Source organism: Manis pentadactyla, chromosome 13, assembly GCF_030020395.1.
Source record: "Manis pentadactyla isolate mManPen7 chromosome 13, mManPen7.hap1, whole genome shotgun sequence".
Classification (NCBI taxonomy): domain Eukaryota; kingdom Metazoa; phylum Chordata; class Mammalia; order Pholidota; family Manidae; genus Manis; species Manis pentadactyla.
In genome coordinates, this window is record NC_080031.1 from 66,818,409 (window position 1) to 66,844,359 (window position 25,951).

Here is a 25,951-nt window from a genome sequence, read left to right on the forward strand (position 1 = left end):
CATTTCTGCAATCTCCTTTCTGGCATCTGTGATCTCCTTCCGGACTTCATCCCATTTCTCTTGCGTATTTCTCTGCATCTCTGTCAGCATATTTATGATTCTTATTTTGAATTCTTTTTCAGGGAGACTGGTTAGGTCTGTCTCCTTCTCTGGTGTTGTCTCTGTGATCTTTGTCGGCCTGTAGCTTTGCCTTTTCATGGTGATAGGAATAGTCTGCAGAACTGGGACGAGTGACGGCTGGAAGGACTTCCCTTCTTGTTGGTTTGTGGCCCTCCTCTCCTGGGAGAACAGCGGCCTCTAGTGGCTTGTGCTGGGCAGCTGCGCACAGACAGGGCTTCTGCTTCCTGCCCGGCTGCTATGGAGTTAATCTCCGCTGTTGCTGTGGGCGTGGCCTGGCTCGGGCAGCTACTCCAAAGTGGTGGAGTCGCGTTGGAGCAGGAGCTGCTGGGAGGCTATTTATCTCCGTAAGGGGCCTCCCTGCTCCCTGCAGCCCAGGGGTTAGGGTGCCCAGAGATCCCCGGATTCCCTACCTTTGGATTAAGTGACCCGCCCTGCCCCTTTAAGACTTCCAAAAAGCACCCGCCAAAACAAAACAACGCCCACCGAAAAAAAAAAAAGAAAAAAAAATTTTTTTTAATTAAAAAAAAAAAAAAAGTTTTTAATTAAAAAAAAAAAAAAAAGGTGGTCGTTCGTTTTTCTTTATTCTCCGGTGCCAGCCTCAGGCCTCTGCTCACCGGTCTTTCTGCCCTGTTTCCCTAGGATTGGGGTCCCTATCCCTTTAAGACTTCCAAAAATCGCTCGCCAAAACAAAACAGCAAAAAAGCAAAAAAAAAATGGTCGCGCGCTTTTCTTATGTCCTCTGTCGCCCAGCCTCCAGTGCCTGCTCACTGTTCTTGCTGCCCTGTTTTCCCAGTATCGAGCGCCCTGCACTCTGGCCCGGATGGCTGGGGCTGGGTGTTCGGCAGCCCTGGCCTCTGTCTCCCTCCCGCTCTGCCTGCTCTTCTCCCGCCGGGAGCTGGGGGGAGGGGCGCTCGGCTCCGGCGGGGCCGGGGCTTGTATCTTACTCCCTTCGCGAGGCGCTGGGTTCTCTCAGGTGCGGATGTGGTCTGGATATTGTCCTGTGTCCTCTGGTCTTTATTCTAGGAAGGGTTGTCTTTGTTATATTTTCATAGATATATGTTGTTTTGGGAGGAGATTTCCGCTGCTCTACTCACGCCGCCATCTTCCGCCCCCTCCTGTCTATTTCTTATGTAGCAATTAATGTATGTAAAGGAATAGGGCAAGTCTCCCTGCTGATAGGAACTTTTTATCATTAAAACTCAGCTTTCAAATAGACCCCAGGTTATCAACATCCCAGTTAGCTAGAAAAGTGAAGAACACAGTAGGGCACAGAGGAGGACGTCATGCCTATGCCTGGTTGGGGAACGTGTCCTTGCCACTCATTTCCCACTGCAGAAAACTTACTCACATGGTCAGAACTACTGTAGCTCCAGGGGGAAAGGCGTTCCAGGCCCAGGGCCTCGGCCCCCTCTGGAACCGGTGAAACCAAGAGAAGTCCAGGAAGAGGGCAGGTTGGGAGAAAGGCTTTTCTTCCTTGCAGTCACTGGCAGCTCATGCTCCCCAGCCTGGCACACACTCCACTGCCCCACCTCTGCTGGAGACAGTCTGAGTCACCGTGGTGTGGGCTGAGAGCAAGAAGGGGCTGAGGAGGAGCCAGGCGGGGAGACGGGGCAACGCGATGGACCAGGCTCAGAACTGAGTCCCTTCCCTCAGCAGGGCCATAAATGACCCCTTGCCCAAGAACTGCCCGGGGTGTCTGTTTCCAATCCCTGGGAAGAAATATAGCACGTGGGTATGTCTGCCTCCTTTGAAAGAGGTTTTCAAAAGATCTGAATAGCGGGGCTGAGAGTCTTGGAGAAATACAGAAATACATTCCCAGAAGAGGAGTTGGGGCAAGTGTGTAAAGTCTTCATTAGAGCATCTCCAGCACCATGGCTGCTGCCCAAGAATTCCCTGCAAAAATGCTGAATCTCTACCTCTCTCTATATCTATATTAACATCCCTATCTTTCCATACAATATAGATACCAATCTAGACAGGCAGACGGGCAGGCAGACATGCAGAAGTCTTTTAAAACTTGTACCCCATGTCCTCTAATTATGTAATTTCTTGTGAGGAAAAAGGAACTAGTACCCAAATTTAGTCACTAGTTTTTGATATTCTGTATACATCTTTAGAAATGTCACATACAAGATACCCAGTGCCACTGACATCTACTACACACAATTTTCATAATTGTTGTTTCCTTGTATTTTGGAGTAAGTGAAGTTTCGAATGCTTCATTTCATGGGGTATGGGTTTCAATGCCTAACATGACTATTCACTCAACATGTCTTTTTTGAAAGGATACAGATCCCAGAAAATGCTACATCTGATTTTTTGTATTCATTCCTCAGAATTCAAGAAGACTCAAAGGGATTTTCCTCACCCTGAGGCACATGTGGTGGTCCCAAACCGCAGTCAGACACCAGGAGAAGAGTCCTCTGTCTCGGAGTATTTCTCCTGCGTGTCATCTCCAGGAAAGCTTCAAGCTGCTGCTGAGGACGGTAAGGGAGACACAAAGGCTGGACGGGATCAATAGCTGCGGTGGCTCAGCCCAATCCCTACTTACTTCACTTTCCCTTCAAAAACAGGAAAGGGCTTCAGGGCAGACGAACTAAGACTGAAGCTTCTGCAGAGGGACAAATTAGGGGGGTGCTTTCAAGGACAGGACAGTTCCCCATGTGAACACTGGGACAGCTGTGAGTGAGATAGTGGGTTGTGTTGATAACAGTGTGGGAATTCAATTACAACCTCTTCCCTCAGATCAGCACAAACTCACTCATACACACATTATATTCCTTCATACCAGATAGAGCCCCACTATTCCTTCCTTTCACTTCTTCTCTCATATACACATGCCTTCATTCCAGATGCGTCCTTCCCATTCTCTACAAGTGTTACACAGATACACACTTCCACCTACCCTCCTCACACAATCATGCTCAGACTCCGCTGTCTACACACTAACCCATAAATAATGTGCACCCTGTCACACAGGTAACTTGTTTTACCTCCCTCATTAGAGCTAGCTACGTATCTCTGTTCCTTTTATAAAGACACACTTTGTGAAATTCAGTTACTCATGATCTATAGATGGAACAACCAATATTACCACACATTTGTTTCAAAGTAAAACGATATTATGCTATCCACATGAATGGAGGCTATCTGGGTTCACTGAAGACATTACATAGCAGACTCTTATTCTTTATTTAATGGATGGATAAATACACAAACACCAAGCATGGACCACATCTATCATTTTTACTTAATTTTTCCACAAAAGCAGCTCTACAGCATGGACACAGGACAGTGGTCCCAACCCAAGGCCAGAAAGCAATGGAAAAGCTTCCTGGCCCTGGTAAGAAGGGACCACTGAATGGGATGCAAAGGACAGTGGGGATCGAGGCAGAGCCCAGAGATGAGCTGAGTGATTCTGCTCATCAGTCAGCACAAGGATGCCCAGTACAGAAGGAAACTCAAAATGCTTCTCCATCTTCATTAATATAATCCCCAGCGGAAGTAGTAAATCCCAAGGGAAAATACTTCGAAGGATTGGTGCGAGCCCAAGGAGACAAGGGGAGGACAGAGAGTTATTTGAGGAAATGGTGGAAGAGGGCCTAAGGGGATGAGTTGTATCAGAGGAACATGGAAGAACATGTCAGTATGAGCTGGGGAAGGACAGGTTATATTACCAGGAAGGTGTGACAGTACTAATAGCGTGAAGCAGGCCCAACACGGTAGGATCCTCAGGTCCTGACCTGAGTAGAGACATACCTGGTCCGAGACCCCAGTACAGCAGTATCTTCTCATAGCCGATGTTCTCAAGTTCAACCCTATACAGACCCATCTGCACCCCCGATCATCATCATTCACTTCCTTATCATCTTCCACATGCATCTGCGTTCTCTACTCTGTTTTTGTTCCAACCATACAAAAGTGCTGCATTAGTTGTCCCTGTGTTTTAATGTTACGTGAACACAAATGCACAGTACATGCTTTGTGTCAACTTCTCTTCACTCTCTGTACTTGTGTTTGTAATAATCATCCATGATATGTGTGACTGTAGTTCCTTCATTCTTTGCATATAAATAGTGTCTTTATTGATTATACTTTTACGAGCATTTTGGTTACTTTCAATCTGGGGCTACTCTAAAAGGTGATATTCTGAAAATTCTATTACATGTATTTTGCTATATGGACATATTTCTAATTGGTGAATGCCTAAGAGTTAGAGAGCTAGGCTTTAGTGTTCATATTCCATCCCAATGCCTTAAACCTCAATCTTTCAAGATTTTACTTCATAATGCAATCAATCACATGCTACTCTACATTTATTCTTGCACTCTCTGTCCTGTGCCCTCATTTACGTTGGATATTCAAACAGTTCTATATTGAAAACTCATATATTCTTTCTCTTACGGCCATTGATTTTTCATATCCTTCTGTGCTTTCACTGTTACCTTAGAATTTCACAAATACATTAATTACACTAGTCTCAAAGAGAATACTCCCAATAAACCTGTTGCACAACTAAGCCACCTAACATGTGAAACACGCACACAAATGCATAATCGTAGGACACACCGTCTGCACACATAGATACATGCTGACCTAAAACACAGACACAAAGCACAAATACCATTCTCATACACACAAAACTATCCCATATTCAAATGTGCAAACAACAGATCAGTCACACGTTAAAGAATTTATACACACAAAGCACATGACATTCCTCACAGCATTCTGCCACAATGTGTGCGTGATACACACACCTGACACATTCACTAGAGATGAAGGTCATCTTAATTCACTGAGGAAAAGTGAGCTTGGTCAGCAAAACACACTGACTAATAATATATAGTTAAATTCTGCAAAGATAAAAATTCACCAATTGTTTCATCTGAGATTGAAGATCTAAGAGGGGGAATAAAAAGGGCACACCCACAAAAAAATGGTGGAGGAAAACCAATGGTACCAAAAATCTTAAGCAAGGTGAGTGAGTGAGTATGACAAGCCTGGACTACAGGGTCCAGAGAGTAACCCAGAAAGCTGAAATAGGCCAATTCTCTGTCCAAGCCAAAGATAACTGTTTAGGACAAACTCAGTATTTCCATGAGGGAAAGTGGGGAGAGTACATCACGGAGAAGAGTGTAGGAGGGAACAGAACGGAACCAGCCGCCTCCATTACTTTTGCTCCATTTTCCAGGAGTCTCAAAGCTCCACGCATGGGGTGCACAGCCTGGGTACTCTTTGGAAGACAAAGCTGGGGATCCTGAGGGAAATGACGGACCCTCTGAATCAGAACGCTATGCCTCTGGCTCCTCTCTTGACTCGGCCTCTTGTGCTGCTAAGTAGAGAGGAAGAGCTGCTGAAGTCTAAGCAGATCAGGGCAGTGGGAGTCCGCACAGACCTGCAGAGATCGAGCTCAGTGTCTCTGCTCAGCCAGAGAGAAAGGTCTACTTTGGGCCCAGCTGCAGTCTCCTCCTCTCCAATCTGGGAGCCTAGGGCTCTGGTTCCATGCCATCAACAGGAACTCATTTCAAATACTCCCTTAATTTAATCACATCTGCAGAGTCCCATTGACCTCCTAAGGTTAACATTCATAGGTTCTGGGGAATAGGATATGGCATCTTTCAATGCTGGGGGACCTTACTCAGATTATGACAACTAAAACAAAATGTGTTTAACCCAATGGCATATGTAGTCAGTTAAACAAATATTAAAGTATTTTATCTAATCAGTACTCTGTGGCAGCACAGGTACAAGACACAGGGCAAGAATGTCCATAGAGACAACATATGTGTTTTATACCCTCCTATCCATTAACACTTGGGCAAAATCAGAAACTGTTGAATACTTGTATTTTGGAGCTCTGGCCAGAAAAGAGACTGCAGTCTCCATGCATGTAGGACACAGAGCGAGCAATCAAAATGTATGGAATCGATGAAAGAGTGGCTGTACCTTGAGAGCGGATTCACGGTGGTGGCATGAGAGGGTGTATATCAGTTTCCCGGTTGACTGGAGATAGAAGCTGCTACAAACCCCTGTCCAGACATGAGAGAACAGAGAAAGATAACAAACTTTCTTTCTGCTCTCGGAGAAATGCAGCGCATGTACATAAGGCATAACCTTGAGATTCAAGGGAAATCTCAACAAGGACAAGTGCCCAAAAGTGCAAGGGTATCAGACGGGGCCATGTTTGAAAAAACAGGAAAACTGACAAAATGACAGAGAAACGGGCAGACTAACTCAGCCTGAACCTGGGAAGCTGTGCTCCCCTGCTCACCACGTCACAAATCTTTCACAACCAGCTGGAAGGGAGCCAGAAAGGTCCAGAACAATTTTCCCACGCAGGAACCCGTAGATTCCTCCTTTGTCTTACAGAGTACAGCAAAGCTCCTCTGTACAAACAGGGGTTTGCTGATACAACCCCCTGTCCAGACATGACGTGTGTGTCCTCTTGTGCATGAAGAGTGGTCACAGATTTGAAAGTGGCCCCTCAGATCTTGCATCCAGCCACCTCCTGTCCTCATAAGCACACAGGTGTGACACTCCATCACACCCACAGCTACTCACACTCACTCACACGCACACTTGTAAGCTGATATCCACATGTGTTAAACCATCACACCCTCACTTTTCTGCACACACATTCCTCTAATTTACTTTCTCTAACATCATTCCTTCAGTGCCACGGTATCTGACCCCACAGATAATCCCACTCTGGTAGCACTCTGTATTTCACACCAATAGGGCCTGAAACCATCACAATTGTATAATGTCTAAAACTCCTCTTTGTTCCCAGGCTCTTAGTCCCTTCACATAATCCCCAAATGCCACCGTCCATCTAGTGACCTCTCTTCTATCTAGCCTTCATGTGGCCACTCTGTTACGCTTTCATGGTCTCAACACATCTCACAAAGTTCTTCAAATCCTCACAGTCCTTCCTAAAAATCAAATAGATATTATATAACTACTGAAACTTTCATAGCACATAAAACACAGGTTACTCATAAATACATGGAAGATAACACTGCCTCCATAAATACAATATTATGCTTCATGTCACCCAGCACATCACACCACCTTCACACACCCGCGCCATCTCATCTCTAGACTCACTACCTAAAATTGTTGAAGAAACATGACAGGCACATACACATCAGATTATACTCACCACACTTAAATATGACACGCACCAAATGTTCCCCTCCCCGCCCCACCACCAGATACTCTCTAGCCGCCTAAAAGACAAAGCGGATGCAATTTGGAGAAGTAAACACTGGGTTGCAGTTTTTAAACAGAGGATGGGTTATTTTGTCAGGAATAAGAATTTACCTATTTATATATTGAAGTTTGTGAATTTGAAGGCATAGTCTTTTTATTGGAAATGTACAGGAAGAGGAAGGAAACCTGTCCGGGGATTTTCAGGATATATTTAAATCCACAGTAGAGCTGATTTAAGAAATATATGTATTTTACTGGGAAAAAGAGCAAGCCAGAAGTAATCTGTAAATTGAGAAGGTGTAAAATTCAAGATAGGCGATGAGCGTGATAAGTACAGACGAACTACCGAGTCCGAGCCCTGTGTGGGCAGGGGACACGGAGGAGGGTGGCACGCTGAGTAGGCCGCTGACAGCTGTGCCATTGAAGGGTACGTAAACTCTGGAGAGCAGGGCAGGGGCCAGCGCTGGGAGGGGTTGTCTGGAGCCAACCGTGGAGGGCCTCCTGGAGTCCCCTACTCCAGCTCAGAACTCAGCAGTTCCCCCCAAGCCCTGGCCCTGCACAGCTCTGGTAACAGAGGCCCCCATCAGGTTCCCCAGAGCAGACACCTGAGAGAGGAGCTCGGGGACAGGAGGTGGGCGTGAGGGCTCTCCTCTCCCTTCAGACTCTCCCCGGGGGCAGGAGATGGGCACTTTTGTTAGATGGTCCCCAGCTGACAGACGGAAGCACTGAACCCGTGTATACATACTCCAAATGTATTCTTCCAGTAAGTAGAGTAATATCATCAAATAATACAGGCAACTTACTATGTACTAGGCGAGAATCTGAGCCTCCGATATACTGCAGTATACATCTTTAGAAATATCACACACAAGATGCCCAATATCACTGACATCTACTATACACAATTTTCATAATTGTTTCCTTATATTTGGGAGCAAGTGAAGTTTCAAATGCTTAATTTCATGGGGGTGTAGGGCGGGTTTCAATGCCTAACCTGATAATCGACTTAACATGTCTTTTTTGAATGGATAGAGATCCCAGAAAATGCCACATCTGTTTTTTTTGTATTCCATTCCTCAGAATTCCAGAATTCTCCTCAGCTGGAGGCATGTGTGGTGGTCCCACACTGCAGTCAGACACCGGGAGAAGAGTCCTCTGTCTCGGAGTATTTCTCCTGCGTGTCGTCTCCAGGAAAGCTTCGTGCTGCTGCTGAGGACGGTAAGGGAGACACAAAGGCTGGACAGGATGATTGCTGGGGTGGCTCAGCCAGATCCCTACTTACTTCACTTTCCCTTCAAAAACAGGAAAGGGCTTCAGGGCAGAGGAACTAAGACTGAAGCCTCTGCAGAGGGACAAATTGGGGGTGTGCTTTCAAGGACAGGGCAGTTCCCCATGTGAACACTGCGACAGCTGTGAGATGGTGGGCTGTGCTGATAACAGGGTGGGAATTCAATTACCTCTTCCCTCAGATCAGCACAAACTCACTCACACACACACACTATATTCCTTCATACCAGATAGAGCCCCATTATCCTTTCCTTTCACGTTTTCTCTCACATGTACATGCCTTCATTCCAGATGCGTCCTTCCCATTCTCTACAAGTGTTACACAGATACACACTTCCACCTTCCCTCTTCACACAATCATGCTCAGACTCTGCTGTCTACACACTAACCTGTAAATAATGTACACCCTCTCACACAGGTAACTTGTTCCAGCTCCCCCATAGAGCCAGCCTAAGCACTCAAACACTCATAGGACCTGAAATGAATGCACTTTCATATACAGGCTTTCTATTCCGCATACCCCTCCCCCACAAAACCTTCAGCCCAAAGCCTTCAGCCCCTCAGAGAGCTGCACTTCTGGGAAGCTCAAGCACACTTCCTCTAACATGCTCTGTCTTTAACTGTTTCACAGTAAGAACAAGTACACCCCTGTTCAAGTGTATTGTCGCACCACACACACGTCCCAGAACACACATAGACCTCCACACCATCAATCCCACATAATCACACCACACACATACCTCAGATAAAATGTATGTCACACGGCATTCTGTGATTTCACATATGTATGTACTTCCAGGCCATGTGCTCACATAGGAATATTCTCATGAACATCTCAACTCCTACAGACTTCACACACTTATGCTAGTTTTCTCATGTCTGAAATTTCCTTTCCCAGGAGGAGGAGGAGGAGGAATCCTTCAGTGGCATCAGTATATTCTTCAAACTCAGCCTCTTGAGATGACTCTACCCGAGGTCTTGGAGGAATGGCAAGCTTCCTCCGACTCTACCCAAGACCCCTTTCCACCATACCTGGGAACGGCACATGTCAAGGAGATTTACTACAGGCCGGTCCAGATGAAAAGAGGTGTGGCTGTGTCATGGGATGAGGTGGAAGTCTTGCAGCCCGCCTCAAAGAAGACAAAAAGAGAATCTGCTTTTTTCGAAGAGGCTGAAAAAAAGGGTGAAGAGGCCTCAGACATATGGAGCCGCTGGTCTACACAGGAACTCGTAGATGTCAGCGACTATAGCGAAGCCTCAGAGGAGAGGGAGCAGGCTGGCAGTGCGGTGGAGCCTCCAGCCCAGGAGGAGAGCCCCAGGGCCAAGACGCCTGAGTGGCTGGTGGCCCTCGATAGAGGCTTCAGGTGCCTGGGCTGCTGCCAGGTTTTCCCCAGCTTGGAGGTCCTGCAGGACCACATGGCCAATGCGGTCCGTGAGGGCTTCAGCTGCCAGGTTTTCCATCGCATCTTGGCTTGGCTGAATAACAAGAATAAGAAAAATGAGGAGGAGGAGAATCGATGCACGATCATTTAGATGGTAGGCCAAAGAACACTTTGGCAGGAAGACATCCTCCTGCGAGTATATAGACTTTTTCAGGCCCTAGGAAAGTGAAAGTGAAGTAGTCCAGACTCTACTGAGGGCCTTCATCTCTTAGCAGCCATGATACCCACTTTGTTTAAATGTATCCACCACCTTCCCTACATACATATCTGTGTTATGCTTTGATATCATATCCAGAAACAAATTGCCAAGATCATTGTAAAGATTACTTACAAGGGAAACCCCATCAGGCTATGAGCACACTTCTCAGCAGAAACTTTACAGGCCAGAAGGGAGAGGCATGAAATATTTAACATACTGAAACAGAAAGACCTTCGACCAAGAATCCTCCACCCAGCAAGATTATAATTTAATTTGAAGCAGGGGTTAAATAATCTCCAGGTGAAGGAAGGCTCAAATAATTTATAACAACAAAACCAGCATTACAGGATATTAAAGGGATTGCAGTAGATGAAAATGTTCCTAAGGCTAAATAGTTTTGATTAGGACATCTAATACATAAAGGGTGTAGGAAGAAGAAGGAAAAAAAGCACTTTTAGGCTGTGTTTGAAGTACAGCAATCAGCAACTTAATATAGACTGTTATACAGTAAGGAAGCTATCCTTGAGCCTTTGGCAACCACAAACCTAAAGCCTATAATAATAATAGATACAAAAAATTAAAAAAAGAGAAATCCAACCACAGCACTACAGAAAACCATCAAATAACAAGAAAAGAGAGGGATCACGGGAGGATGACGGCGTGAGTAGTTCAGAGGAAATCTCCTCCCCAAAACATATATATTTATGAAGATACAATAAATACAACTATTCCTAAAAGAGACACCAGTGGATGCAGTACAAAAGCCAGGATACATCTACATCTGTGAGAACTCAACATCACACGAAGGGGTTAAGATACAAGCCACGGCCACATGGGACCCAAACGCTCCACCACCCCAAAACCCGGTGGGAAGAAAGGAGTCAGAATGAGGAGGGAGTGAAAGCCCAGGACTGCTAAACAACCAGCTCTAGAAATCCGCACCCGGAGCGCAGACACAAGGTGCACGGGGTGCTGGATATTAGAGAAACAGGAAACCAAAACCTGTGGGCAGGTCCCCGCAACCGGCTCCCCTGAGACAAAAGAAAAGCTAGTGCTTTCTGCAAGTCTTAAAGAGACAGGGTCCCCATAGCTAGACGAAGTTGTACCGGCACACTTAGCCAGCAGCTGGGAATCCCGGGGAAACTTAGGCACCCTAAACCCCGAGGAGGCAGTGCAGCTCTGAAGCCCCTCACAGCACTAAGCAGCCTGCCAGTCGTTCCTCCAACTGGCGCGAACCCCAACACACCGGCCCAGTAGAGGGAGAGTGGCAGCACATGGCAGCCACTCCAAGATAGTTCAAACAACACCTGAGAAAGGATCTGCAGAGGCAGACCTAACCAGTCTCCCTGAAAAAGAATTCAAAATAAAAATCATAAACATGCCGACAGAGCTGCAGAGAAATATGCAAGAGCTAAGGGATGAAGTCTGGAGGGAGAGTACAGATGTCCAGAGGGAGATAACAGAAGTGAAACAAACTCTAGAAGGATTTATAAGCAGAATGGATAACATGCAAGAGGCCATTGATGGAATAGACACCAGAGAACAGGAATGCATAGAAGCTGACGCAGAGAGAGATAAAAGGATCTCCAGGAATGAAACAATATTAAGAGAACTGTGTGACCAATCCAAAAGGAACAATATCCGTATTATAGGGGTACCAAAGGAAGAAGAGAGAGAAAAAGGGATAGAAACTGTCTTTGAAGAAATAATTGCTGAGAACTTCCCCCAACTGGGGGAGGAAATAGTTGCTCAGACTACAGAGGCACACAGAACTCCCGAGAGACGGGACCCAAAGAGGACAACACCAAGACACATAATAATTAAAATGGCAAAGATCAAGGAAAACGACAGAGTATTAAAGGCAGCCAGAGAGAAAAAAGGACACCTACAAAGGAAAACCCATCAGGCTATCATCAGACTTCCCAACAGAAACCTTACAGGCCAGAAGAGAATGGCATGATATATTTAATGCAATGAAACAGAAGGGCCTTGAACCAAGGACACTGTATCCAGTACAATTATCATTTAAATATGAAGGAGGGATTAAACAATTCCCAGACAAGCAAAAGTTGAGGGAATTTGCCTCCCACAAACCACCTCTACAGGGTATCTTAGAGGGACTGCTCTAGATGGGAGCACTCCTAAAAAGAGCACAGAACAAAACACCCAACATATGAAGAATGGAGGAGGAGGAAAAAGAAGGGAAAGAAATAATCATCAGACTGTGTTTATAACAGCTCAATAAGCGAGTTAAGTCAGACAGTAAGGTAGTAAACAAGTTAACCTTGAACCTTTGGTAACCACAAATCTAAAGCCTGCAATGGCAATAAGTACATATCTTCCAATAATCACCCTAAATGTAAATGGACTGAATGCACCAATCAAAAGACAGAGTAATAGAATGGATAAAAAAGCAAGACCCATCTATATGCTGCTTACAAGAGACTCACCTCAAACCCAAAGACATGCACAGATTAAAAGTCAAGGGATGGAGAAAGATATTTCATGCAAACAACAGAGAGAAAAAGGCAGGTGTCGCAATACTAGTATCAGACAATATAGACTTCAAAATAAAGAAAATAACAAGAGATAAAGAAGGACATTACATCATGATAAAGGGCTCAGTCCAACAAGAGGATATAACCATTATAAACATATATGCACCCAATACAGGAGCACCAATATATGTGAAACAAATACTAACAGAATTAAAGGAGGAAACAATGCAAAGCATTCATTTTGGGAGACTTTAACACACCACTCACTCCAAAGGACAGATCCACCAGACAGAAAATAACTAAGTACACAGAGGCACTGAACAACACACTAGAACAGATGGACCTAATAGACATCTATAGAACTCTACATCCAAAAGCAACAGGATACACATTCTTCTCAAGTGCACATGGAACATTCTCGAGAATAGACCACATACTAGTTCACAAAAAGAACCTCAGTAAATTCCAAAAGATTGAAATCCCACCAACCAACTTTTCAGACCACAAAGGTATAAAACTAGAAATAAATTGTACAAAGAAAGCAAAAAGGCTCACAAACACATGGAGGCTCAACAACATGCTCCTAAATAATCAATGGATCAATGACCAAGTTAAAATGGAGGTCCAGCAATATATGGAAACAAACGACAACAACAACACAAAGCCCCAACTTCTGTGGGACGCAGCAAAAGCAGTCTTAAGAGGAAAATATATAGCAATCCAGGCATATTTAAAGAAGGAAGAACAATCCCAACTGAATAGCCTAATGTCACAAATATCGAAATTGGAAAAAGAAGAACAAATGAGGCCTAAGGTCAGCAGAAGGAGGGACATAATAAAGATCAGAGAAGAAATAAATAAAATTGAGAAGAATAAAACAATAGCAAAAATCAATGAAACCAAGAGCTGGTTCTTCGAGAAAATAAACAAAATAGATAAGCCTCTAGCCAGACTTATTAAGAGAAAAAGAGAGTCAACACACATCAACAGAATCAGAAACGAGAAAGGAAAAATCACAACGGACCCCACAGAAATACCAAGAATTAGTAGAGAATACTATGAAAACCTATATGCTAACAAGCTGGAAAACCTAGGAGAAATGGACAGCTTCCTAGAAAAATACAACCTTCCAAGACTGACCCAGAAAGAAACAGAATACCTAAACAGACCAATTACCAGCAACAAAATTGAATCAGTAATCAAAAAACTACCCAAGAACAAAACCCCCAGGCCAGATGGATTTACCTCAGAATTTTATCAGACATACAGAGAAGACATAACACCCATTCTCCTTAAAGTTTTCCAAAAAATAGAAGAGGAGGGAATACTCCCAAACTCATTCTATGAAGTCAACATTACCCTAATACCCAAACCAAGCAAAGACCCCACCAAAAAAAAAAAACTACAGACCAATATCCCTGATGAACATAGATGCAAAAATATTCAAAAAAATATCAGCAAACCGAATTCAAAAATACATCAAGAGGATCATACACCATGACCAAGTGTGCTTTATCCCAGGGATGCAAGGATGGTACAACATTCGAAAATCCATCAACATCATCCACCACATCAACAAAAAGAAGGACATAAACCACATGATCATCTCCATAGATGCTGAAAAAAGCATTCGACAAAATTCAACATCCATTCATGATAAAACCTCTCAACAAAATGGGCATAAAGGCCATATATGACAAACCCACAGCCAACATCATACTGAACAGCGAGAAGCTGAAAGCTTTTCCTCTGAGATCGGGAACAAGACAGGGATGCCCACTCTCCCCACTGTTATTCAACATGGTACTGGAGGTCCTAGCCACGGCAATCAGACAAAGAAATACAAGGAATCCAGACTGGTAAAGAAGAAGTCAAACTGTCACTATTTGCAGATGACATCATATTGTACATAAAAAACCCTGAAGACTCCACTGCAAAACTACTAGAACTAATATCGGAATTCACAAAGTTGCAGGATACAAAATTAACACACAGAAATCTGTAGCTTTCCTACACACGAACAATGAACTAATAGAAAGAGAAATCAGGAAAACAATTCCATTCACAATAGCATCAAAAAGAATAAAATACCTAGGAATAAACCTAACCAAGGAAGTGAAAGACCTATACCCTGCAAACTACAAGACACTCTTAAGAGAAATTAAAGAGGTCACTAACAAATGGAAACTTATCCCATGCTCCTGGCTAGGAAGAATTAATATCATCAAAATGGCCATCCTGCCCAAAGCAATATAAAGATTTGATGTAATCCCTGTCAAATTACCAACAGCATTCTTCAATGAACTGGAATAAATAATTCAAAAATTCATATGGAAACACCAAAGACCCCGAATACCAAAGCAATCCTGAGAAGGAATAATAAAGTGGGGGGGGATCTCGCTCCCCAACTTCAAGCTCTACTACAAAGCCATAATAATCAAGACAATTTGGTACTGGCACAAGAACAGAGCCACAGACCAGTGGAACAGAATAGAGACTCCAGACATTAACCCAAACATATATGGTCAATTAATATACGATAAAGGAGCCATGGACATACAATGGGGAAATGACAGTCTCTTCAACAGATGGTGCTGGCAAAACTGGACAGCTACAGGTAGGAGAATAAAACTGAATCACTGTCTAACCCCATACACAAAAGTAAATTCAAAATGGATCAAAGGCCTGAATGTAAGTCATGAAACCATAAAACTCTTAGAAAAAAACATAGGCAAAAATCTCATGGACATAAACATGAGTGACTTCTTGATGAACATATCTCCCCGGGCAAGGGAAACAAAGGCAAAAATGAACAAGTGGGACTATATCAAGCTAAAAAGCTTCTGTACAGCAAAGGATACCATCAATAGAACAAAAAGATATCCTACAGTATGGGAGAACATATTCATAAATGACACATCCGATAAAGGATTGACATCCAAAATATATAAAGAGCTCACACGCCTCAACAAACAAAAAGCAAATAATCCAATTAAAAAATGGGCAGAGGAGCTGAATAGACAGTTCTCTAAAGAAGAAATCCAGATGGCCAACAAGCACATGAAAAGATACTCCACATCGCTAATTATCAGAGAAATGCAAATTAAAACCACAATGAGATATCACCTCACACCAGTAAGGATCTATCATTGAAAAGACAAACAACAACAAATGTTGGCGAGGTTGTGGAGAAAGGGGAACCCTCCTACACTGCTGGTGGGAATATAAATTAGTTCAACCATTGTGGAAAGCAGTATGGAGCTTCCTCAAAATGCTCAAAATAGAAATACCACTTGACCCAGGAATTCCACTTTGAGGAATTTACCCCAAGGATGCAGCACTCCAGTTTGAAAAAGACAGATGCACCCCTATGTTTATCGCAGCACTATTTACAATAGCCAAGATATGGAAGCAACCTAAATGTCCATCAGTAGATGAATGGATAAAGAAGATGCGGTACATATACACAATGAAATATTATTCAGCCATAAGAAAAAAACAGATCCTACCATTTGCAACAACATGGATGGAGCTAGAGGGTATTATGCTCAGTGAAATAAGCCAGGCAGAGAAAGGCAAGTACCAAATGACTTCACTCATATGTGGAGTATAAGAACAAAGGAAAACTGAAGGAACAAAACAGCAGCAGAATCACAGAATCCAAGAATGGACTAATAGTTACCAAAGGGAAAGGGACTGGGGACAATGGGTGGGAAGGGAGGGATAAGGGTGGGGAAAAAGAAAGAGGGCATTACGATTAGCATGTATAGTGCATAGGGGACACGGGGAGGGCTGCACAACGCAGACAAGACAAGTAGTGATTTTACAGCATCTTACTATGCAGATGGACAGTAACTGTGAAGGGGTATGTGCGGGGGACTTGGTGAAGGGGGGAACCTAGTAAACATAATGTTCTTTCTGTAACTGTACATTATTATACCAAAATTTAAATAAATAAATAAGAATGGACTAATAGTTACAAAGGAAAAGGGATTGGGGAGGATGGGAGGGAAGGGAGGGATAAGGGTGGGGAAAAAGAAAGGGGGCATTACAATTAGCATGTATAGTGCGAAGGGGGTCCAGGGAGGGCTGTGCAACAGAGAGAAGACAAGTAGTGATTTTACAGCATCTTACTACACAGATGGACAGTGACTGTGAAGGGGTATGTGGGGGGGACTTGGTGAAGGGGGGAGCCTAGTAAACATAATGTTCTTCATGTAATTGTAGATTAATGATACCAAAATAAAAAAAATTAAAAAATAAAAACCCTATTAGTTAAAAAGTAAGGTTCTTAACATACTGTTTAACAAACAGACAATAACTCAGCTCACCTTGGGAGCAAAGCAGGCAGTCTTGAGTGACATGCTTCCAGACCAGGAAACTGCTGACCTTGGAGGAAATCAGAGCAGTAAATTTCTTGTAAATAACCCAGAAACCTAATAAGAAACTTAGTGTCTCTTCAAAGAATAATATTTTTGGACCGCTTAGCAGGTGTACATCCCTAGCCCTTTGTCTCTCAACCACCCATAAAACCTCTAGACAACGCACCAACCCAGGGCTCTTTTGTCCCCTCCTGGTGTGAGCCAGTAGCTCTGTACTCTCACTTTATCTCTAAATAAAAGCCTCTCACTTGCTCTCCTACCTTGAGTGTTTGTGAAGTTCATTCTTCAACTCCACAAACAAGAACCCTAGCATCAAAGGGGCACAAAAATTTTCAATCATAATGTAGGCTGGTCACAGAGAATAAAGCCAATGATTCTGTAACAACCTTCTTATCAACATAAGTTGATAGTATCTGTGCTAGTGGGAGTAAGGATTTAATAATATGGGTAACTGTTGAACTACTGTGCTGTATACATGAAACTAAAATAAGACTGAATATCAATACAAAGGATTAATAAAACTAAAAGCTTGTTCTTTGCAAAAACTAATAAAATAGCAAACCCACAGGAGGAATGATCAGGAAAGAGTATAAACAACATTAGGAATGAAAAAGAATAGCTATCACAGACTTAAGACTTTTTTAAGCAAAACAGATTACTCTGAGCAACTGTATGCAATCCATATGAAAAGTTAAATGAAATGGAACGTTTCCTAGAAAAATGGTTTGCCAAAACAAACTCGAGAAGAAATGGAAAATCTGAATAAGCCTATAAAAGAAAGCAAATCGATAGTTACTCTACTCACAAAAATAATACCAAAACACCAGGCCCAGACAGTTTAAGAGGCAGTTCTGTCTTACAATGTTTCAGAAAATAGAAAAGAAGGGAAAGCTCTTCAATTGATTTTATGATACCAGTAAACTCCTAAATGACAGACAAGAACAGTTAAAGTAATGAAAATTATGTGCCAATCTCACTTATGAAAATAGAGAAAAATATTCTAAATAAAATGTTAGCAAATCAGACTTTAGCTAGAAGGCAATATCTCATGACCTCAAGAGCATATCCCAGTAATACAAGTGTAAATAAATTCTAATCTAATCTTTTCATGTAAATCACCACATGAACACATTAAAAAAGAAAAATCTGTGATCACCTCAGTAGATACAGAAAAGGCAATTGATAAAATTTTTTATACCCAATTCATGATATTTTTTAAATCTCTTAACAAATTAGAATGGAAGGAAACCCCCCCTAGGAGATAAATCAGTTTTGAGAATTATCTCTAGTAATGCCCCTTGGGTGCCATTACTGGCATGTGAAACTGAGCAGGTAGAGAGTCTGCCCAGTGCCTGCTCGGCTGCATTCACTCACTGCTGCTGACCACAGGCTGCTGTGTCTCCTCTTCTTCCCTGTTCTGAACAAAACTTCTTGAGCTTTGTCCTACACCTGCCTCCCCACTGGCCATTTGCTGGGGGTGTGGTGGTCTGGGTTTGTCTCCTGATTTCATAAATCAGAGATGACACGGACCTCCGTCAGGACCTGAAGGAGAGCCTGTGCATCACCACATCTGGAATTTGATCTGAAGATAGTGACTAGATGTGACCTAGTGTGTGTCCCTACATGTGGGTGAGGAAGATAAAATAGACATTTGGCAAAGATGAGGGCAGACTGTGGCAAAAATTGCCTGGCTGTTCACAAACCTTTCTTCTTCCTTCTGGGCACAAGGGCGAACTAGAGAATCCAGCCTTCTTCACAGTTACACGTGGTGAGATGACTGAGTCTTGGCTACTGGAATGAAGGCATACGTGGTGCGCACCACTTCTGCCCTGACTCATAAAATCCTATACATGACCCTCCACATTTTTTCTTACACTAAGAAGCTACTAGATGGAAAAAACTTGGGTCCCTTCTGTAATCGTTTAAAGAACTGACCACTCATCAGAAATACAGGATTCGACACTTAAGCAAGCAAGAAACTTATTTTTGGAGACAGAGATTGAGATTTTGATGCCTGTTGTAGCAGCTAGTATTATCTTAATTAATAGAAGTAATTAAAACCTACATCAGACTTAAGGTGAAATGTTAAGCTTGTTCCTTTTACAGTCAGCAACAAATGAAGACTGTTCAGTGCCCTCCCCTTTCAGTGGGTGCTGGAGGCCCTACCAAGTACGGGGATGTGATTGACTGGTGGGAATGGATGGATGGGTGGGGGGGTACAGACAGCATAAGATTGAAAAGGAAAAACAAAAATGTCATTATTTATTGTGTATGTAAATATGTAGAAAATGCGAGAGTTTCTAAAGACACACTATTAAGAATGATTTTTTAACACCTTCCTATGTTGACAGATAGTAACCACACTACTTGAGGTAAGGATTTAATAATATGGGTAACTGTTAAACCACTGTGTTGTATACTTGAAACCAGTATAACATTGTATATCAACAATACTTCAAATAAAAAAAAGAATAAAAGAGACTGGAGATTTTGACAACCAATACAGAAACGTCACTTGTGATCTGATATAATAGCAACAAACAATTAGAAAATGTAATCTTTAAACAATGCATAATTTATAATAGCACAAAAAACACAAGGTATTAAAGAATAAATCTAACAAAAAGGTATGCAAGCGTTTTATAGAGAAAATATTATGTTTACCAAAGACACTTAAAATACTTATATAAATAATTAGATGTGTTATGTTCATGACTAGGAAGGCTCAATATCCAAAAGATAAAACTTCTTCCCCAAATTAATCTATAAATTTCATGCCATTCCAATCAAATCTAATCAAATGCTAATGAGACCAAGAATAGCCAAGACAATCTGGGGAGTTGGAAATGGTAGGATTGATCTTAAGATTTCTTACAAAGCTATAGTAATTAAAACAGTTGTATTTCTACAGGGATGAATAAATACACCAATGAAACAGAGTAGCAACGAAGTTAAAACAGACCTACATACAAATGGGAGCTAGATACATACCACAAGAGGAAGTCCTCAAAACAAATCAGGGAGAAAATACACGCAACTCAATCAACGGTTCTAAGACAATTACTTTCCATATTGAAACATGATAAAGTTAGAGTAAAAGTATAAAACCTTAAGAGGAAAACATAAAACATCTTGAAAATTCAGGGTAAGAAAACTTAAGTAACTAAAAATACAAACCATTAAGGAAAGACAAATATATCTGACCACAGAGGGATATATATTTGTAGTTGCTTGCATATAGTAGGCACACAAAGAAATTCTGGAAGGATGCACAAGAAATGAGTAAAAGTGCTGGAGGGGTGAGAGATGGGGAACAAGAGAGGAAATCATTTCCTTTATACTTAAGAGTATTGTTAACCATGTGAGTATAGTACCTATTTAAAAGTACATTTCTTAACATCTATATACCAGAAGATACCATAAGCAAAGTGAAAAGACAAGCCATAATCTGAGGCAAGATGTTTATAGTCATATAACAAAGTATTCATATCCAGACTACTACTAAAGAAATTCTTAACAAGAAAACACAGTCCAATAAAAACTGGGCAAAGAAATGAACATGCAAATCATAGAAGTGAAACCTGATGGCCAATAAAAAATTGAAAGGTTACTCAATTCCATTAATAATCCGGAAATGCTATTTAAATTTACACAGCAATACAATTTCACCCTCCTAAGTGCGGGAGTAATTAAGTCCAGTAATACCCACTGTTGATGAGTGCTGTGGAAACAGGGACTCATACACTTCTGAGTGGAAGTGCAAATTGGTACTACCACTTTGGAGAGCAATTTGGCAAAAACTAATTAAGTTAAAGATGTGTATATCCTGTAATTGAGCACTACAATTATAACCATATACCCTAGAGAGACTCTCATGCACAAAGAAACATTTAAAGAATCACATAGCACCACTGTTTATAATAAAGACAAACTGGAAACAACCTAAATGACCATCAGCAAAAGAATAAATTGTGGTATATTCACAGTATGGAATGTTAAGTGAACAAATTAGAGCTACATGTATTAACATGGATAAATCTCAAAAACAAAATTGATTCTTTTTCTTGACTATTGTAAATATTGCTACAATAAATACAAGATATAGAAGCAATGTAAGTGTTCATCAGTAGATGAATAAAGAAGAAGTGGCACATATATTCAAAGGAATATTATTCAGCCAAAATAAAGAATGAGCTCTTGCTATTTGTGACAACATGGATGGACTGAGAGGTATTATGCTGAGTGAAAGAAGTCAGACAAATACCACATATGATTTCACTTGTATGTAAAATCTAAAAAACAAAACAAATGAATGAACAAACAAAACAGAAATAGACAAATAAACACAGAGAACAGACTGCTGGTTGCCATAGAGGAGTTGGGAGAGGAGGGGGTGAAATACATGAAGGGGATAAAGAGGTACATACTTCCAATTGTATAATAGTCATTGGGATGGAAGGACAGCATAGAGATTACAGCCAATAATATTGTAATTTCTTTGTGTGTTTTGACAGATGGTAACTGCACTTATCATGGTGAGCATTTAATAACGTACACAATTATTGAATCACTGTGTTGTGCATCTGAAACCAATACAATATTGTATATCAACTACATTTCAATTTAAAAAAGCAAGGTTCAGGAGGGGGAAAAGATGGTGGCATGAACAGTTTGGCGGAAATCTTCTCCCAAAACCACATATATTTTGAAAATACAGCAAGTACAACTATTCCTAAAACAGTGACCAGAAGTAACAGTACACCAGTCAGTCTACATCTGGGAGAAGCGAACATCTCACAGAAAAGGGTAAAGTAAAAAGCCGCCACCCAGTGGGACCTGAGCACTCCCCCAACCCCAGCTCACCAGTAAGAAAAGAATCAGAGCAGGGAGGGAGTGGAAGCACAGGGCTGCTAAATACCCAGCCCTAGAAATCTACCCTGGGAGCACACACCCACATTGCAGGGTGCTCTGGAGAATAGAGGGGCTGAAAACCAAAGTCCAAGACTAAGACTGTGAAGAGGTTCCCACAACAGGCTGCGCTGGGACAAAAGAAAAACAGGCGCTTTGAAAGACTTCTCAACAGTCAGAAAGCTGCTAAAGGGGCAAGGGTTTAGCAGAAGGAACAGGTGGACAAAATCAGCCTGGCACACTCAGCCCAGCAGGCTGGGAACTTTCAGGAGCTTCAGGGGCTTCATCCCCCAGATTGGCAACGCAGCCCCAGGTCCCTCACTGCGATAAACAGCCTGCCATCCTTCCTCCCTGCCAGTCCCTGCACACAATCCCACTGTCCATGCCATTGCTGCAGACAAGCTGGAGAGCAGCCCCGTCTACAGCAACTACACAGTTTAACACAAAGGCTTCTCCCTGTTCATGACTAACTGGCCCAGACAGTGGAGACAGGCACAGCGAGTGGGAAGCACCAAAGGGCTTTGCCTTTCATGCAAACAACCACACCGCTTGCCAGCAACGTCCGCCATCTCCCTAGGCCATCCCAAGGGCCACCAGCCTTAGGAAGTGCCCAGTACCTGAGGAACCGACCAGATTCCAGGCAGAGCCAGGCGGCCCAAGCAATGGGACTGCAGAAACCACAGGCAGTCTGCCGAGGGAGGCTGTGCAGGACAGGGACTGGGACCTGGTAGCGGCAGGCATGCCTCACTGCCCAGAGGCATGGCATCTGAGTGCCCTATGACCACTAAGACAACGTCCCACAGAGTCTCTGCCTCAGGAGTTAGTTCAGCACATTTATTAAGCTCTTCCTTTGTACAAGGTCTGATGCTGAGTACAAGCAGCAGAAGATGCAAGGATGAGTCAGCCAGATCCCAGCCTCCAGGAAGCTGTCACACAGGGAAAAAAGATGAGGGAGCATCACCTCAGCCACAAACTCTGGCTCAAACTGGGACCCAAACCCAGAAGGTTTTTCTTTTAGGATGAAACACAACTTGAAAGATCCATGCCAAGAAGCTGGTTCTGGAAAATCCTGGCATTCTCAGTTATAAGCAACACATAGTCACATGCTAGGGTCAGAACAAGTCTCAGGCATCAGGAAAGCCAAATGTAATGGTTAATTTTATGGGTCAACTGGGCTAACCCATGGTACCCAGATAGTTAGTCAAACACTATTCTAGATGTTTCTGTGAAGGTACTTTTTTTAAGAAGAGAATGACATTTAAATCAGTGGACTTTGAGTAAAGCAAATTACACTCCGTGTTGAGGGTGGGCCTCATCCAATCAGTTGAAGGCCGAATAGAAAAACACTGAGCTTCCCAAGAAGAGGTGATTCTGCCAGCAAACAGCCTTTGGACTTTCCTGGGTCTCCAGCCTGCCAGTCTGCCCTGCAGGTTTTAGAATAGCCAGCCTCTGCAATCAAATGAGTCAATTCCTTTAAATATGTAGAGAGTTGAACATTACCTCTCTCCACTAATACAAAACCCCACTGTAATAGCTCCTAAATAAAATTTGCCTGACCATCTTTAAATCAACTATTTTTTAAATGAATGAATAAACTGATATGTGTGTATGTATATATATGTGTATGTATGTGTATGTGTGTATATGTGTGTGTATGTATATTGTATATGTATATATGTGTGTATGTGTATATGTGTGTATGTGTATGTATATTGTATATGTGTCTGTATATATGTGTGCATGTGTGTATATGTGTATGTGTATATATGTATTTGTATGTATCTGTGTATGTGTGAATGTATGTATTGTGTGTGTGTTTATGTGCATGCATATATGTATGTGTGTATGCGTGTATACATGTATGCATGTGTGTGCATCTATATGTGTGTGTACATACACAAACATACATACACACATATCCTGTTGGTTCTGTTTCTCTGGAGAACCCTGACCAATAGCAGAAGTGGCAGAATTCCACACATTCAGTGGCCTGTGTAGAAACCACCAAGCCAGCCCCAGTCAGGGCACAGAGGAGAGTCAGAGCCCACCCAGAAAGCACTGCGGTTTCAAGCCTGGGTGAGCAGGAGAGTGGGAGCTCTGAGTGGAACCAAGATGGGGAGGAGAACAGGCGCTCATGTTTTCTAGACACTCCACAACCTCTATACCCATCTGTCACCTCCCACTAGGGACTAAGGGCAGCATCCAGACCTCTGAGCAGCTTCTAGTCTCTGCTACCGTTCCCAGGCCTTCAGGGCTGCTTGGAGAGAAAGTAAATGGCATTGTCTTAAGCCCACAGCATGAGTACTGGGAAGTCTAAGGCTGGCCTTGGATCCCAGAATAAATGAAATACCTGGTGAGGCAGTCACAGGTACCCACCTGGAGAGCACCAGTCTTCTCTCCTCCACATACATATACACATACAGAGAGAAACTGGCTCCTGGGTGCTGCTGGGTCAGCCACACCAGGAGTGTTAGCTTCTGTTAGCAACTGTGCTGCCCCATAGCTGGGGAGTCACAGGAAGAAATGTTTATTTTCCCAAGGCAGGGAGGGCTTGGAGCAACCTGGATGAGGGCACCCACTATGCATAATGGAGAAGACAAATGCCCCAGGTGGGCCTCCAGGCAGATGGCAGCTGAAGGAGCCCAGTCCTTGCAGGGCCCACCCAGGTGGGGCAGATGCACCGGCCCCCAGCTGAGGGGCCTTGTGAGGGTGTTCTGCCGATCCCACTTTTGCTCAGCAATCCGCAGAAGTGTCATGGATATTCATGAGCACCCCATCAACCTCAAGACAGTAACAGGATTCCTTTGGTGGTTAAACAGCAGCTTAGCATCAAGTGGCCTGCTGGGTCAGCAGAGGAAGCTGGCAAGGAGGTGCACATCTCCTCTCCCCTCTGTTCTTCCCTCTTCCAACAGCAACACAGGGCTAATATTTACTTACTGTAACTAAAACACTCAGTGCCCTTGGGGGGGAAGCTGCTTGTTCCAAACGCAAGCAGGACCCCTTGAGTGCCGCCCACCTACCCCCGAGGTGTGGATGGAGGCTGTGTTCAAACTGCATTTCTGTAAATGGAATTCTACGTCAGAGAGTTTTTCCTAAAACATTCTTTTATGACTGGCTTGTATGGGGTCAAGAGGGCTCCTCACACTTTAAACGAAGAAAAAAGGCAATAATCAAAGAGGACGTTTTGCAAACAGATGCTTAACTGAATGGGTTGGTGCTCAAAATTTACACGAGCCGGTCATGTTGCTCCTCTGCCCTGGATTGCTGTTCCCTCTCTTTCCTCCATTGACTGCTGCCTCTGGAAGCCGGTGAGAGCCCAGTGCAACCAGAGAAGAGCTGCAGACGCGGAGGCAGCTGAAGCAGCTCAATGGAAACCAGACATCTTCAGTAAATACATGCAGGGAAGGAGAACCCCAGGGCTGGCTCTTGAAGCTGCCATGGACAGAGGCCATATCCTCTCACTTCAAAGTCCAGATGAAACTAAGGGAAGCCTTAGTCACATGTTTAGACAGCACTGGTTCACAGCCTCTGAGCCCATCTTGTCCCTTGATGGTAAGACGGTGTCTTCCCTTCATGCTCCAGTTTCTCGACTTTCCAGTCTCCATCCTGAACCCTCCCCACCCCTGGCTCCACCCCCAGACTCCTAAGGCCTTCCTTGGTTTCTGCAGATTCTGCCTTCTCACCTCAGATTTCCCTACCTCTTTCTCTCCACCAACCAGACACCATCAGCTCCTTGGAAGAAGGGATTTCTCCACCACACAGCCTCCAGTAAATACTTGCTGGTTATACAGTGCACTTTGGTTTTAAGGCATAAGGTATGAAATCCTCAACTGACATCTTATTTAAAATAGTCAAATATTTACCTTCCCTTCAGCATTTAAACATCTATAAATGTTGTTA

General features: G+C 43.1%; 1 protein-coding gene across 1 annotated transcript in view; it reads right to left on the reverse strand.

The window, feature by feature from the left end:
* The window catches only part of LOC118921399 (uncharacterized), a 326,145-nt gene that overhangs the window by 269,718 nt on the left and 30,476 nt on the right, over positions 1-25,951 (reverse strand). The window lies entirely within an intron of this gene.